This window comes from Cheilinus undulatus, linkage group 1, assembly GCF_018320785.1.
Source record: "Cheilinus undulatus linkage group 1, ASM1832078v1, whole genome shotgun sequence".
In the NCBI taxonomy this organism is placed as follows: domain Eukaryota; kingdom Metazoa; phylum Chordata; class Actinopteri; order Labriformes; family Labridae; genus Cheilinus; species Cheilinus undulatus.
The window spans coordinates 44,958,386-44,972,467 of NC_054865.1; positions in this window are offsets into that span (position 1 = coordinate 44,958,386).

A 14,082-nucleotide genomic window follows, 5' to 3' on the forward strand; every position below is an offset into this window, starting at 1 on the left:
ACAACAATGGCGGATTACAGGGTTGTTTGTGCTGCAGAAGCTACTGAGCTTATTATGGCTTTTACAGCAAAATCCGATGCTCCTGTACCACCACCGAGAACAGCAGACACCAGATGTTCTTAAATCCACCGTGGAGAACAACCAGAAGGGCAACCAGGAGAAAGTTTTGGGCAGTTTTCCATAATCTTCTTCCCTCTTTTGGTGCATTTCCATGGCAGTGTGACACTTACAGGCTTGGCATATATACTACAGTGTTTTCAGTCATTTTCAGTGGTTCCGTGCTTATGCAAACATTTCCTAAAACAATCCCATGTTTACGGAAAACTTTCTCAAAACGAAACAGAAATACGGTTTTGTCTCCATGTGGACAAGGCCTGAAGCTACAGTTCTAGTGTCCACATGAGGCTGGCTGCAAAATTCAACAAACCCCCATTGTGTCTCATATTAAGATACACATGCTTGAAAAAATAAATAAACATGTTTCCAGAGTTGTACTAAAAAGAGTTTCGGAAACTATTGCTCATTTATTTGTTTGGAGGTGGGGTGGGGGGTTGACTAAAGCTAAGAACTTGCATAAATTTGCAGAGTGGGCAGAGTAGTTTTGACTGACACCTGAGAATTTTCTTTTGCCAAGAGCGTATAAAAACTGTGGAAGCCAGTTTCCACTACTTAAAAAGGAATATGTGGAAGGTAGGAAATTAAAAATAATAATAATAATAAATTTCTCAATTTTGACTTTTTATCTTATAATTTTGACTTTTTGTCTCATAATTATGACTTAGGATTTTCTTTTTTCAAGAATTGCCTTACTTTCACGTTTTTTCTTTTCTAATTGGTGCAAATGGGCTTCTATAAAAAAAAAACAACAACCTTAAGATAAGGGCGTTCTCACATTACAAGGGAACTTGCTGCATACCATGCTGAAGCTCAGGTGACACTTTGATCAGTGACAATTTTTGTGGTCTTCTCCTTTAAAACACAGGACTAAATTCCCTGCAAATGTATTTCATGGTGAGTTAAAAATAAAATTTCATCATATCAGCATCACTACAGGGAAAGTGAATGGATGGCCAGAGGTAGTAGTATCTATCTGGGGACTATGAAATGTCTGTGTCATTTTAAAACAATCCATCCACTCATGTTGGTTTACCAGTTTAATAAATCATGTTTTGCAGAGATTTTATGCTCATTATGCAAATTTTAAGTGTCAATTTTCAAGAATGGTTTACAAAAATCCTCCTTTTAGTGTTTTATGTATGTTTTTCTTAATCAAAATGAGTGACATAAAAATGATAATGCCCTTAAACAAAGAAACTGAAATCACTTTGCAATAAGAGCAAAAAAAGTTAGCTCATTCTATCTAAAACTGTTGAAGCCTAGCGTTACTTCACAAAAGTCATACCCCAGCTGCGATCAGCTGGTAGCCAACCTCACCTCCCCCACCCCAGCTGCCTCCTTTATAGCTTAAAGCTTGTTGCACCCCCATATTCAGATTCATGCTTCTATGGATTAATTGCTTTGGGGATAATTTCATTGTTTTCACACACATGGTCTTATTTATGGAATTTTTTTTGCTTGAATTTGTCAAAAAATACACAAGATTGACCAAAGGATAATCGTAAATCGCAATATTTGGGGGGAAAATCGCAAGTTGATGGACTGAAAAGCTGACACTGGCACATCCAAAGCCATTCTGCATTTGAATATTTTAACTCTTAAAATGGCTTACACTCACTTCTGAGCAGCGAGCCACTTAAACATTTGTCTTCCGGGCTAACTCATGAATAACAGCATCTAACTCTATTTTCACCTTTTCTATCAGAATCCTACAGGCCTTAGTCACCCCCTCTCCACATCACAGGTGTGCATGTGTGTGGGTGTTAAAGTGTGACTGATCCCATTTATCAGGCCAGTTAACCCTTAGCAGCTAGTAGTAACACGGAGCAGGAGACCAGAGGGGGTGAAGGCACTCGCTCTAATTAAACTCCCCCCACCTCCCCACCCACAGCTCACAGACTACCTCCCCCCTCCAGCAGGAGAGACTCTGACCTTCCAACCCAGCCTCCCCCTGAATCTCCTCCTCAGCTCTGCAAAATACAAAGCAACGTGTTCGCCCTTTGACGTGAACGAAAAACTCCAGCGGATGGTTCCACTTTAGGGACCCAGGCCTGAGACTGAGTACACTTGACCCCAAAGTGTGGCTCAGAGTGAACTTGAGGCTTGGGTACTGTTGCTGAGACCACATCTTGAAGCAGGCTTGGGCACGGTTCATGTCCAAGCACAGTCTCACACGAGATGTGAATACAACCATGCTGGAATACAGGCTTGGTCTGCATACTCATGTCAGTGTGATAAATTAGTTTTTCATTTTTGATAAATTTGAAAACATTTCTAAAATTCTGTTTTCACTTGATGAGGTCCTGAGCGTAGATTTCATTTCTTACAGCTACACAATACACCCAGACTTCCAGCTCAGACCGCAACAGAAAAGCATGAGATCTAAAAAAAGAAATAAATTCCTGTGCTTTTATTGAAATTTATGCCGTCATAACTTAGAAAATTGATCTATCAATGTACACGCTTATACATCACTAATATGAGGTTTTCTGAGAAGCTAGAGAATGAAGATGTGAGACAACAATGTAAGCAAAGGTACTTTATGATCCTTAGTGAATGTTGACATAAATCCAAAACCAAAAGTCTAGCGTGATACTGTTTAACAGGTTATTACATTTAAACTGAAAGAAGGAAACTTTTTTTACTGTCAAACATTGAACTGTTTTGTTGTAACAGTTGTGTTTGCTTTCCCAGAACAGTTGAGCCAATCAGCATGTCCTGATGACACTTTCCCTCCGTCACCTCTGTACGAACTGCTGACCTCCTATAATCCAGCCAGGGCTGAGTGTGAACTTAAAGCTGACTCAGAATAAAGGTGTCCCTCCATCACTTTTAAATAATGACAGTGTATAAAGTGGCATTAATGTGTTTGCTCTGGTATGAAGGCACACAGCTGGCTCTTGTGTGGCACGCTGGGTTCAAAGGGAGGTTAAGAGTAGTGTAATATGTCTGACTGACAGCATCAAAGCAGCGGGTATCATTAATACAGCTCATGGCTGTCACATAGTCACAACGGCTCCATCCTCTGTTTGTGAAGGTTACACATGAACCTGGATGTCCGCATGTCACTACAGGTACTTTTATTTTATGATGTGGAACAATTAGAGGAGAAAGTTCAGCTCAACTAATAATTATTTTCCTCTTTAAATGTTGCATTTCTGAACCTATTTTGACTTTGGTTATATTTTCTAAGCACAGGTGACATCTTATTAACACAAACAACAAAGTTCTTCTTTAGTTGAGCTGCTTACCTTGTTTGGGATCACGGGGCTTGAAGCAATCAGCTGCTTCGGGTTAAAGGCGGGGTACACCTTAGACTGGTCACCAGTCAGTCACAGGGCTGACATGCAAGGCCACCTATAAGGGGGGATAAAGGGTCGAGCTTTCTAGGGGCCCAAATGGGGGCCCATGAAGGTCAGCAAAATCATGGTCCACCAAAACCATATTTATACTCAACCATTCTTACCAACAACAAAATGAATTTCATTTATCTAAGTTGTAGTTCACTACAGCCTTTTTTTTTTTTAAATGAAACCCCCTTTTTCTTAAACCAGTTACCTTTTTGGATTATGTTACCAATGTGGATCCAACCTGATATAAATGATATGGAAAGTGATGTCAGAATTTAGAGCTAAGCCATGATGTGATAAAAACTTAAGGATGTCATCAAATAAAGTTAAAGGGGACAACTGAGACAACTTTAAGGGAAAAGATACGTGGGTCAAAAGAGGTCATAAAAATGCAAAAAGTGGGGAAAAAAGGAATAAAGGAGGAAAAATTAGGATAAAGGTGTCTTAAATGAGTTACAAAACTGCAAAAAAGGGGCAAACATGGGTGGAAAAAGTGGTGAAAAAGTGGCAAAAACTGGAAAAAAATGGCAAATATGGGCAAAAAGTGGTACGAATGGTTAAAAAGAGGCAAAGTGAGCATAAAAAAGTGGTTAAAAGTGGAAGAAAAGTTTAAAAATAGATAAAGTAGGGTTAAAAAGTAGTATAAATGGGCTAACAATGGTAAAAATTTGAAAAATGTGGTGATAAAAGGGTTAAAGGAATCAAAAATAGGATAAAAGTGTCTTAAATGGGTTTCAAAAATGCAAAATAAGGGCAAACTTGGTTGGAAAAATTGGTGAAAGTGGTTAAAAAGAGGAAAAAAATGGTTAAAAGTGGCAAAAAAGGGCAAAAAGTGGAAAAATGAATTTAAGAGGCAAAGTGGGTTAAAGTGTAGCAAAAAAAGAGGTTTCAAGTGGTAGAAAACATGCAAAGATAGCCATTTAAAGTAGTACAATGGTTGAAAAAGTGGCGTTAATGGGTTAAAAGTGGCAAAAATTGTATTAAGTGTATTTAAATGTAAGTGTAAATCACAACTGGGGCAGACCCATCCCCATCCCAGCCAGTGAGCCAGCCTACAGACACAGAGAGACAAACATCCAAGTGTACTACAGTTCACACCTACAGACAATATAGAGCCAGCTAACCTAACAGGTATGTCTAAGGACTGTGGGAGATCGTCTTGGAGAGAAGCCATGCAGGCACGGGGAGAACATGGAAAATCCACAAATATCCCATTCTCACCAAGCCAGTTCTAGGGTCAGCTACTTCAATCCAAGACCTGTCAGAGAACTGGTTTACTTTTCCATGGGCCAGAGAGCAGCATCAGTCCTTCACTGTTTACAATTCTAATAGATATCTATAGCAAGTGCAGGGCGAAAACATGTCTAGTGGCCAAAAGAAACCCAACCAATAACAACCTGATGAAAACCTGTGAATAGATGCATGGGACTTCTCACTCTGAGTAAAATGACACTTTCTAATTTAAACCTGATAGCACTGAATGTCAGGCAGAAATCATCGATCTTTTTACTGTTTGTGCAAAAATTTCCAGAGCATCTCAGAGATTCTTTGACTGGATTGAGGATTACTATAAACTACAGCTCAAAGGGAAGTTATTTCTTTCACGGGACAAACATGAAAGATATAAAAGACATACCTCTAGTGAATGATTAAGGATGTTACTGCAGCCATCACACTTGTAAAGTACAGGGTGTTTTTGTATAAAGTGCAGATATCTTTCCCACAAACCACGATGACTGTGCGCTGATGCTCAGAAAAACATGAGTGACAATGTAGCAAAGAAATGTATTATTCTGTAGTAAAATGTTCATGTCTAGAAAAGAGAGAAGGAGATGTGAACCAGATTTAGTTGGACTGATGTAGCTCTGAATTGAGCTTTTTGTAAGTATAATTGTTGGGCTTTTTTAACATCATTTTTGTCAGGGTTTACTTTTATTGGACAGGGCAGCCGAAGACAGACAGGATTTATTTTCATCCTTTGCACTATCCCAGATGGTTACTTAGTTTTATGGCATCAACTTTCTACTCTTTGCAGCGCTGGAATAAAAAACAATGTTCAATTTCTTCAATCACCAAAGTATAACTACAATTTTGCGCTTTGCCTTTGCTGGAACTGAATCTGCAATGGACAGAGTTATAAATGGTGACTGCATTAAGGAGAGAAACTTTCTGTGCATCTGTCCTATGGTCATTTCATGCCACATCAAAAAATAGTACGTATCTGCAGGCTTGCAGGCAGCAGTTTTAGGACCACAAACAAAAGAGGAGACTTCAGCTGACATAGGTCTTATTCATATGTACAGCTGATATATACAGCCACTACAGAAATGTTCACATATGCAGACACCAATCATCAGCTTATTTTAATCTAATATCTGCTGATCCTGATATCATGCAGACAATATGGTGCAACCCTCTCCTGAGGGAACGCACAAGGATAATAAAAGTGTCTCTTGTAGAAGCAAAGACTGGATCCAGGTCTTCTGCTGGATTTGTATTCTTTTTACACACCACTAAAGAGACAGCGGCATGTGCGTCTGCATGCATACATGCATACAGAGGGTCACGTCAACATCTCATTTATGTAATGGCTCCACATTTATCGCAGCCTGACATGACTGACAGCTGGAAATGACATCACAAACATTTAAATTGTTGTCCTTCTCTGTGCAGAGTAATACATCCTAAGTGATGCATATTCTACCAGCGAGCTGTTTCTGCTCTCATCTCCTCCATCTTTACTCCACCTTTCTCAAACACACACACACACACACACACACACATTAATCCCCCCCTCACTCTCTGAGGTTGATTTTACTGTCCCCTCAACCTCACGGTGTCACGCTGCGATCCAATTGGCATAATTGAGCCGGGTCAGATGATAAAGAGACCTATAACAATCAATGTAGGTGAAATAAAAAACAGCTCCCAGTTATTACTTTTGTCCTTTTCTAACGTCAATCACTGCCCCCCCCCACGCACGCACTAACACAGTTTAACAGAGTGGAACTACGGCCTTTATTTGGGGGAAATGACTACACAGCAGGAGAATCAATGAGATACAAGGAGGGGAGGCTAGAAGAAGAGAAGGAGGAAGAGGATGAAAAGGAGGGGAGACTAAAGGAAGAAGAAAAGGGAAAAGGATGAAAAGGAAGGAGCAGAGGAAGAGGGGTGTGGAGAAGGTAGGGAGAGAAAGAGGAAGAAAAGGCGGAGGAGATAAAGGAGGACATAAGGAGGAGAAAGAGGAGGATAAAAAGAAAGAGAAAAAATATCAAGGAGGATTGAAAAAAGGGAAAAGAAGGAGAGAAGATGGAAGATTGGAGAGGAGGATGTGGAGGAAGGAAAAAAGAGAAGGAAGAAGGATGGGGAGGAAAGAATAAGGAAAAAAAGGAGGAAGATGAGAGGAAGAAGAGAAGTGAAAATATGATGAAGAGGAGAAGGAAGGGAAAGAGGAGTAAGAGGAAGACAATAAGAGGCAAAGTTGAAGAGGAAGATGAGAAAGTAATAAGGAGTAGAGGAGGATGAAGAGAAGGAGGAGGTAAGGGTGGTTGAAGAGGATGACGAAGAGAGAAAGAAAAGAAGGAAAGCAGGAGGAAGAAGAGAAAGAAGAAGATCAGAAGGAGAAAACAATGAACAAAGAAGGGCAGGAGTAGGAGGCAGAGGAAGAAAAAGAGTAGAGGAAGGAGGAGGATAAAGCCTAGTAGCTGGAAGAAAGGAAGGAGACAGAGGAGGTTGAAATGGTCGAAAAGAGGATGAAGAAGAGGAGGCTTTTTTACACCATTAAAAAGAAAGCCAGTCTGCCATGCTGCATAATAAAGCCCTGACCTCCAGAGACTGATGAGAGCGCTCCCCTCAGACACCTAGTATAGAGAGTCTGTTCACCTGCAGAGACCTCAGACACAAAACCAACCAGCTTAAACCAAATTTTTCAACAACAAAAAGGAAACTATTTAACTCACTGGCAAGAATGGACCAGAAAAACAAAGCCAACTGGAATTGTATTTGTCCCTTAATAGGCAATCTGCAGTTGCAGATTACTAAAATATAAAAAACACTGTGAGTGATCCATGGCTGAGGAAATATTTGACAATATCGGACTGTGGGTGCACAACCTGACCATCAAGAGAGGACGCCACAGACAAAGCGGGATCCCTGAAGAGGAAAGACTGAGCACCCACTGCAGCCAACAGGTCCTGAAGGAAGGGAAAGAGGAGCAAAAGGAAGAAAAGAAGACAAAAGGTTGAAGAGGAGAGAGAGGATGTAAAAAGTAGGAGATAGAGTAGAAGAAGAAAAGAAGGAGAATGGGAAGATGAAGAGAGGAAAGAGATTAAGATAGTTAAAGAGGACAATGAAGAGAAAGAAAAGAAGGAAGAGTAGAAGAGGGAGAGGAGAAAGAGAAGAATGAGGAGAAAGAAAAAGTTGAAATGGAGGAAGAGAAAGAAAAGGGGAGGTTGGGAAGAAGAGAAGAAGAGGAGGCTGAAGAGGTGGGAAGGAGGTTGACAGGAAGGAGGAAGATAAGAATGAGAAAGACAAGGATGAGGAGAAGGAGCATGAAGATCAGAATGAGAAGATAGTGGACAGTGAGGAGGAGGAGGAGGCAGAAGACGAAAAAAAGGAGGAGGAAGATGAAAGGAGTAGGAAGAAAGGAAAGAAAAAGACAAGGTTAGAAAGGAGGAAAGGGGAGGAAGAAGAACAGGAGAAAGAGGAAGAAAAAGGACGAGGAGGAAGAGAAGAGGAGGTAGATGATGCTGAAGAAGAACAGGAGGAACAAAAGAGGAAGGACAAAGTGACGAATGCAGAAGAGGAAGAAAGGGGAGAAAAAGAGGAGGATGAGGAAAAAAAAGAGAGAGGGGATAAGGAGAGGGATAAAAAGGAGGATGAAGAGGGGGTATTAAAGAACAAGAAAGAGGAGGATGAAGAGGATAAAAGGAGGATGAAGAGGAGGTGTAGGAGGTTCGGCAGTATGAGAGCTGAGATAGATGAGATGTGACAGGCTGCCACTCTGCTCATCAGCATGACACAGCTGTCACAGCCCTATTTCAGGAAAATTAAACGGCCTTACGGTAAACTGGCCGTCCTGGAGGGGGAGGGGGAGTCTGTGTGGAAATGAATAAGCTGGTAGTATGCAGATGGCCTCTCTGTTTCTCTCCTCCCCCAGCCTGTTCTCCTCCTTTAAGCACCATCCTCTCCTTTTGACATGGTAATGGCTCCAAATTGATGAAGACACTTCACTCATTCGGTGACAACTCTGCTGGCGGCGACATAAACACTTCCTCCGCCCCTCCTCATCCATCACTCATGAAGACCCGCCCTCCTGCCTGCTCGGCATTGGCTGGGCAAGACGCTGTTTAATCAGCTAATTTGCTCTTTTCTGGTGGCTGTTAATGACCGTGCCACCTCTGGATTATCTTGTCATCCTGGCCTCTTAATCAGTGCTGATGAACTGCTCATCAAACTATTAGCCCCCTTTTGCCTTTTGCCATGCTTAGCAAAGGTTAGAGGCCTGTAATTAAAACTAATCTGTTGGGTCACATCGTTCTCTTTAATTGGCAGAATAGGGGTGGCAACAGGAGCATTGCTGCAGAGGCCGAGATACCGACACTCTAAAGGAAGCACAGCAAATAAGTTCACATCTGACGACACATGAGCAGCTTTGATTGAAAATAAAAGCAGTAAATGTACATTTAGAAGGGAATCTGTACCCGATAAGCCTCTCTAACATTCTAGATTTGCTCCTTTTTTCCATCTTCAGCAGCTGTGGAGCAGCTGTGTTTTATCATTTTGTTTGCACATTTATGCAAGATTAAAAAGTGAACTATCACAATGACAAAAGTACTCAGACCCTTCACAACAACACTTGGAATTTATCTCAGGTTCCTCCCATTTCCCTGGATCTTTGCTGAGATGTTGGTAAACCTTAATTGGAGTCCACCTGAGGTAAACTGGATTGATTGGACATGATTTGGAAAGGCACGCATCTCTAGAAGGCCTTACAGCTGACAGCTGACTGTTGGGAGACACAGATCTGGGGAAGGCTACAAAAAAAAAAAAAAATACTGATGCACTGAAGGTTCCCAAGATTAAAATGGCCTCCATAATTCTCAAAAGGAAGCAGTTTAGCACAACCAGGACTCTTCCAAGAGCTGGCAAAACAGAGCTATCTGGGGAGAAGGGCCTTAGTAAGAGAGGTTACCAAGAAATCTGGGCTTTACGGAAGCCCCCCCTCAGGTTTTCATGTGCAAAACATGTTAAAGCCTATATTGGAGTTTGCAAAACACTCCATGTGAAAGCCAATAATGACTTAATGAAGTTAACCTTAAAGTCACCAAACAAGCAATTTTGATACAGGGTAACTTAAGTTGAAATAAACATCAGATACTTGTGCCCTAATAAAAGGATACAGTGAAAATACCACTAATTTTAACTATGCACTACTGGTAAGTTAGCTAACCAACCCTATGACTAATTGGTGCTAAAGTATTGCAGACCCAGCTGTACTCACAAGCTCCAGTTTGAGACAACAGTGATATTACCAACTCTACCACAAGGCCTCTCACGAGCCCCTCAACCCATTTACAGGTGCACCTCATTAAATTAGAATATCGTGGAAAAGTTCATTAATTTCAGTGCAATCCAAAAAGATAAACTCAGCTTTGAGATTCATTACACATGGAGTGAAAAATAAGTCTTTATTTTGTTTAATTGTAATGATGACTGCTTATAGCTAATAAATACCAAAATTCGGAATTTTAGAAAATTAGAATATTTTGAAAAAGTTCAAAATTGTAAACTAATGGTGTCACACCCTAATCAGCTAATTAACTCAAAACACCTGCAAAGGTTTCCTGAATCTTTAAATGGCCTCTTAGTCTGGTTCAGCAGGCAGCACAGTCATGTGGAAGACTGCTGACTTGACAGATGTCCAGAAGACAATCATTACACCCTGCACAAGCAGGGTAGACACAAAAGGTCATTGCCAAAGAAGGTGGTTGCTCAGAGTGCCATATCCAAGCACATTAATGAAAAGTTTTTTTCTACACAGTTTATCCCGTTGAGGGTCAGGGGGCTTGAGCATATCCTCGCTGTCATTGGGAAGCAGGGTACACCCTGGACTGGTCGTCAGTCTTACTAGAAAGCTGAATGGAAGCAAAAAGTGTAGTATGCACAAGCAACAGGGATAACTACAGCCTCAAGTGGATTATCAAGCAAAACCTATTCAAGAATTTCAGGGAATGCCACAAGGAGTAGACTGAGGTTGGGGTCAGTTCATCAAGAGCCACCACGCACAGAGACATAAAGGAATTTGGCTCCTAATGTTGCATTCCCGGTGTCAGCCAGAGCCGTAACAGGCATCTCACCTTGGCTAAAAAGAACTGGACTGTTGCTCAGTATTCCACCATCCTCTTTTCGGGTGAAAGTAAGTTTTGCATTTCATTTGGAAATCAAGGTCCAAGAGTCTGGAGGAAGATCAGAGAAAAAAAGAATCCAAGATGCTAGAAGTCCAGTTCAGTTTCCATAGTCAGTGGTGGATGGGGGGCCTTGTCATCTGCTGCTGTTGGGCCACTGTGTTTCTGAAGTCCATAGTCAAAGCAGCCGTTTTCCAGGAAGTTTTGGAGGACTTCACATGCCAGACCCGAAACCCATAGAGAACTTATGGGGTATAGTCAAGACGAATATGAGTGACACCAGACTCAACAGGGTGGACGAGCTGAGGGGTGTTATCAAGGCACTGGGCTTCCATATCATCTCCGCTGTGCCACAGGCTGATCGCCTCCATGCCACACTGAATTGATGCAGTAATCGTGCAAAAGGAGCCCCAACCAAGTATTGAGTGAATAAGGCCAACTTTTCTCTATTAAAAAGCATTTTTTATTGGTCTTATGTAATATAATTTTCTGAGACACTGAATTTTGGGGTTTCAGTAACTTTAAGTCGGAATCATCACAATTAAAAGAAACAAAAAAAGAACAGGCTTTTCCAATGTGCTGAACTATATAACAAAATTCTTCCAGCTTGTCTCACTTTTGAGCCGAAGGTGTGCTCTACCCTCTTCTTTAAGCCCTCTTTGTGTCGCTGTAGTGTAACCGTGCAAGAGTTGTGATGCCTTTAAAATAATTCATAACACCCAACCTTTACTGACCTTATACAGCAAATAAAAACTATCGATCTCCCCTCCCTGACTCCCACTTTAAAAGACTTATTGTGGAGCTCCATTTCATCTAATCACTTGGCAAAAGAGTCCGGGGTCTAAATAAAGAAAGAATAAATAAAAAAGTCCCCGGGCCAACGTGTTGCTCTCACCTTTGCAGATGAAATTACCCGAAAAGCTGTTACAAATCAATATAATCAATGCAATCAGCTAACTGACACAGGCAATCTCCTGCCAGTAAGTAAAATACCCCTGCCGGAGATCTTTCAATCTCCAGTGCCATAATTGCCCCCAAGGGCGACGTTAGGGTGTAGCATTTTGTACACTTAATTAAATTAGTGAGCTCTGTGGACAGGGTGGGTTACGCTTTTCACAGAGGACGGATAGGTCTGGCCTTGAGCCAGTAATTAAAGCAATACCTTTCCTGATTACGCCAATCCCCCTTAATGAAGTCATTATGCATTTTAACCCAAACACTCCCATGAATTAATGAGCAAAAAGAAAAGCCCGGGTGGAGAGAACTCCTCGATCACAAACACAAGTCATAACTCATCCACTCAAAGCAGCAGACGTAATGTCCATATTTCTTCCCCCTTCAGCCGCAGCCAAGGCTAATTTGGACTTGAGTGACAGCAAAAGTTCTGGGTCTGGACACATAAAGCTTTGAGAAACACAATCACTCGTCTGCAGAGTAACAACAGAAACTTTACTGGACGACTTTACAAGGTCTCTCTGGAATCACATCTGATTTCACTCGGTGCAGAAAACTTTCAAGGGTCGCTTTGAAACCACAGCTTTACGCTCATGGAGTCTGAACATACGTGTAAAATGATTTAAAGAGACCCAGGATCACTATAGGGTGGGAGCAGCTCTGCACTGACCCATAATGCTTTGCTAATTAAATAATTCATTAATTGATTCATCGCCAAATCAATAAAACCCTGCAGATGGTTTATGGTGTGAGAGCTAAAGTGTGTTTGTGTTTGAGGGGTGCGTTTGGATTACAAATGAAGCACATGCCAAATGTCTCCTTCTAACTGAATGATAAGCAAACACACGAAATTGGTGCTAAAATGTTAGCGAACATGGAGTTGACCTTGCACTCCTCTTGAATGACATCATTTCAGCCCCTCACAGGCAGATGATGGTGAATATAAAAGGTGGGGGCGGATTGTGTGTGGGCACGTACTGAACCCATAAACCCCAGCTTCATCCTGAACCCTCTCCCAGGGGAGTCTGGGGTTTTGTGGGTGGGCATGAGGAGGAAATCAGCTGGGATGTCATTAATTCTACTGTAATGAATCCTTTGGGTGTTTACGTATGAAAGGGCGTTTGTACTGTAAATATGTGATGTGCTGTGTATACTTTATGACTGGTCATCTGCAGGAGTTTGTGTGTGAGGTCGGGAATTACCTTTGAAAGTAATTGGAGCAGCAGTGGAGTGTGACTCCTCGCCGATCTGAGAGGACGTACAGGGCTGTAAATTTCTCAGCATGCGTGCACAAATAGACACAAACACAGGCAGAGACAGGAGAAACAAAGACCAATTCTTTATACTGGGAGTGAAAGGTTGTGTGAATCTGTGATGAGAAACATTTATTCAGAGGCTGAGCTAATTAAATAAAGCTGTTTTTCCTCACACACCATGGGAAAAATAAATTTTAATTTAAACTTTTAGATTAGCAGTTCCTCTTAAGTCTGCCTGCTAACAAATTAAAAATTACCCTGGCACACAAGTTAATCTACTCAAATATCTACTGCATGGATATATATATATTTTTTTTGGAAGGGGCAGGTATTTTTAAAATATTCTTGGAAGGTGTTTGGAGGAACGTTCTGTCAGTCACAGTTATAATGGGCCAATTAGAGCGACAAGACAAAATGATGTTGTAAACATGCACTTCTCTTGACTGCTGCCATAGATTTTGATGGTGGAGCTTCTGGGTAGATAAAATTGATGCCAAGGCTGGTCGGGAGACATGTAAAAACACTTTCTCTGCCAAGACAAGCTTTCAATAAGGCTCTCTGCTCCTGTTTTGAAAAGAAATATGGGCCAGTTCCAATTAAACTGCTGCTTTCATAAAGCTAGTAGCTAATAGCTACCGTGGCAGCCACTGCACCTGCCTGTAACGACTGCAAACTTAAGGCGAAGTGAACCGGGAGAAGAGCGAAAACATCTTTTATGTCATGAAAAATTTTCAGTGTTGCCCTCTGCTCTTGTTTTAAAAAAGACATGTTGTTGAGTTCTGACAAAAGTAATCACTCCACTAGCGGCCTTTGTATATAACCACTCATACAACAACTAACCTTTCCCCTGTAATAACTACTCTTTGTAGAATATGGTAACAAAGTGTACACTCTTGACCTGCTCTTTTTGTAAAGCAGCTTACCATGAATTGGTACTATACAAAAAAATACTGATTGGCTGAAGATGAAGCATATTTGTCCTGTTAATAAAATGTGCTT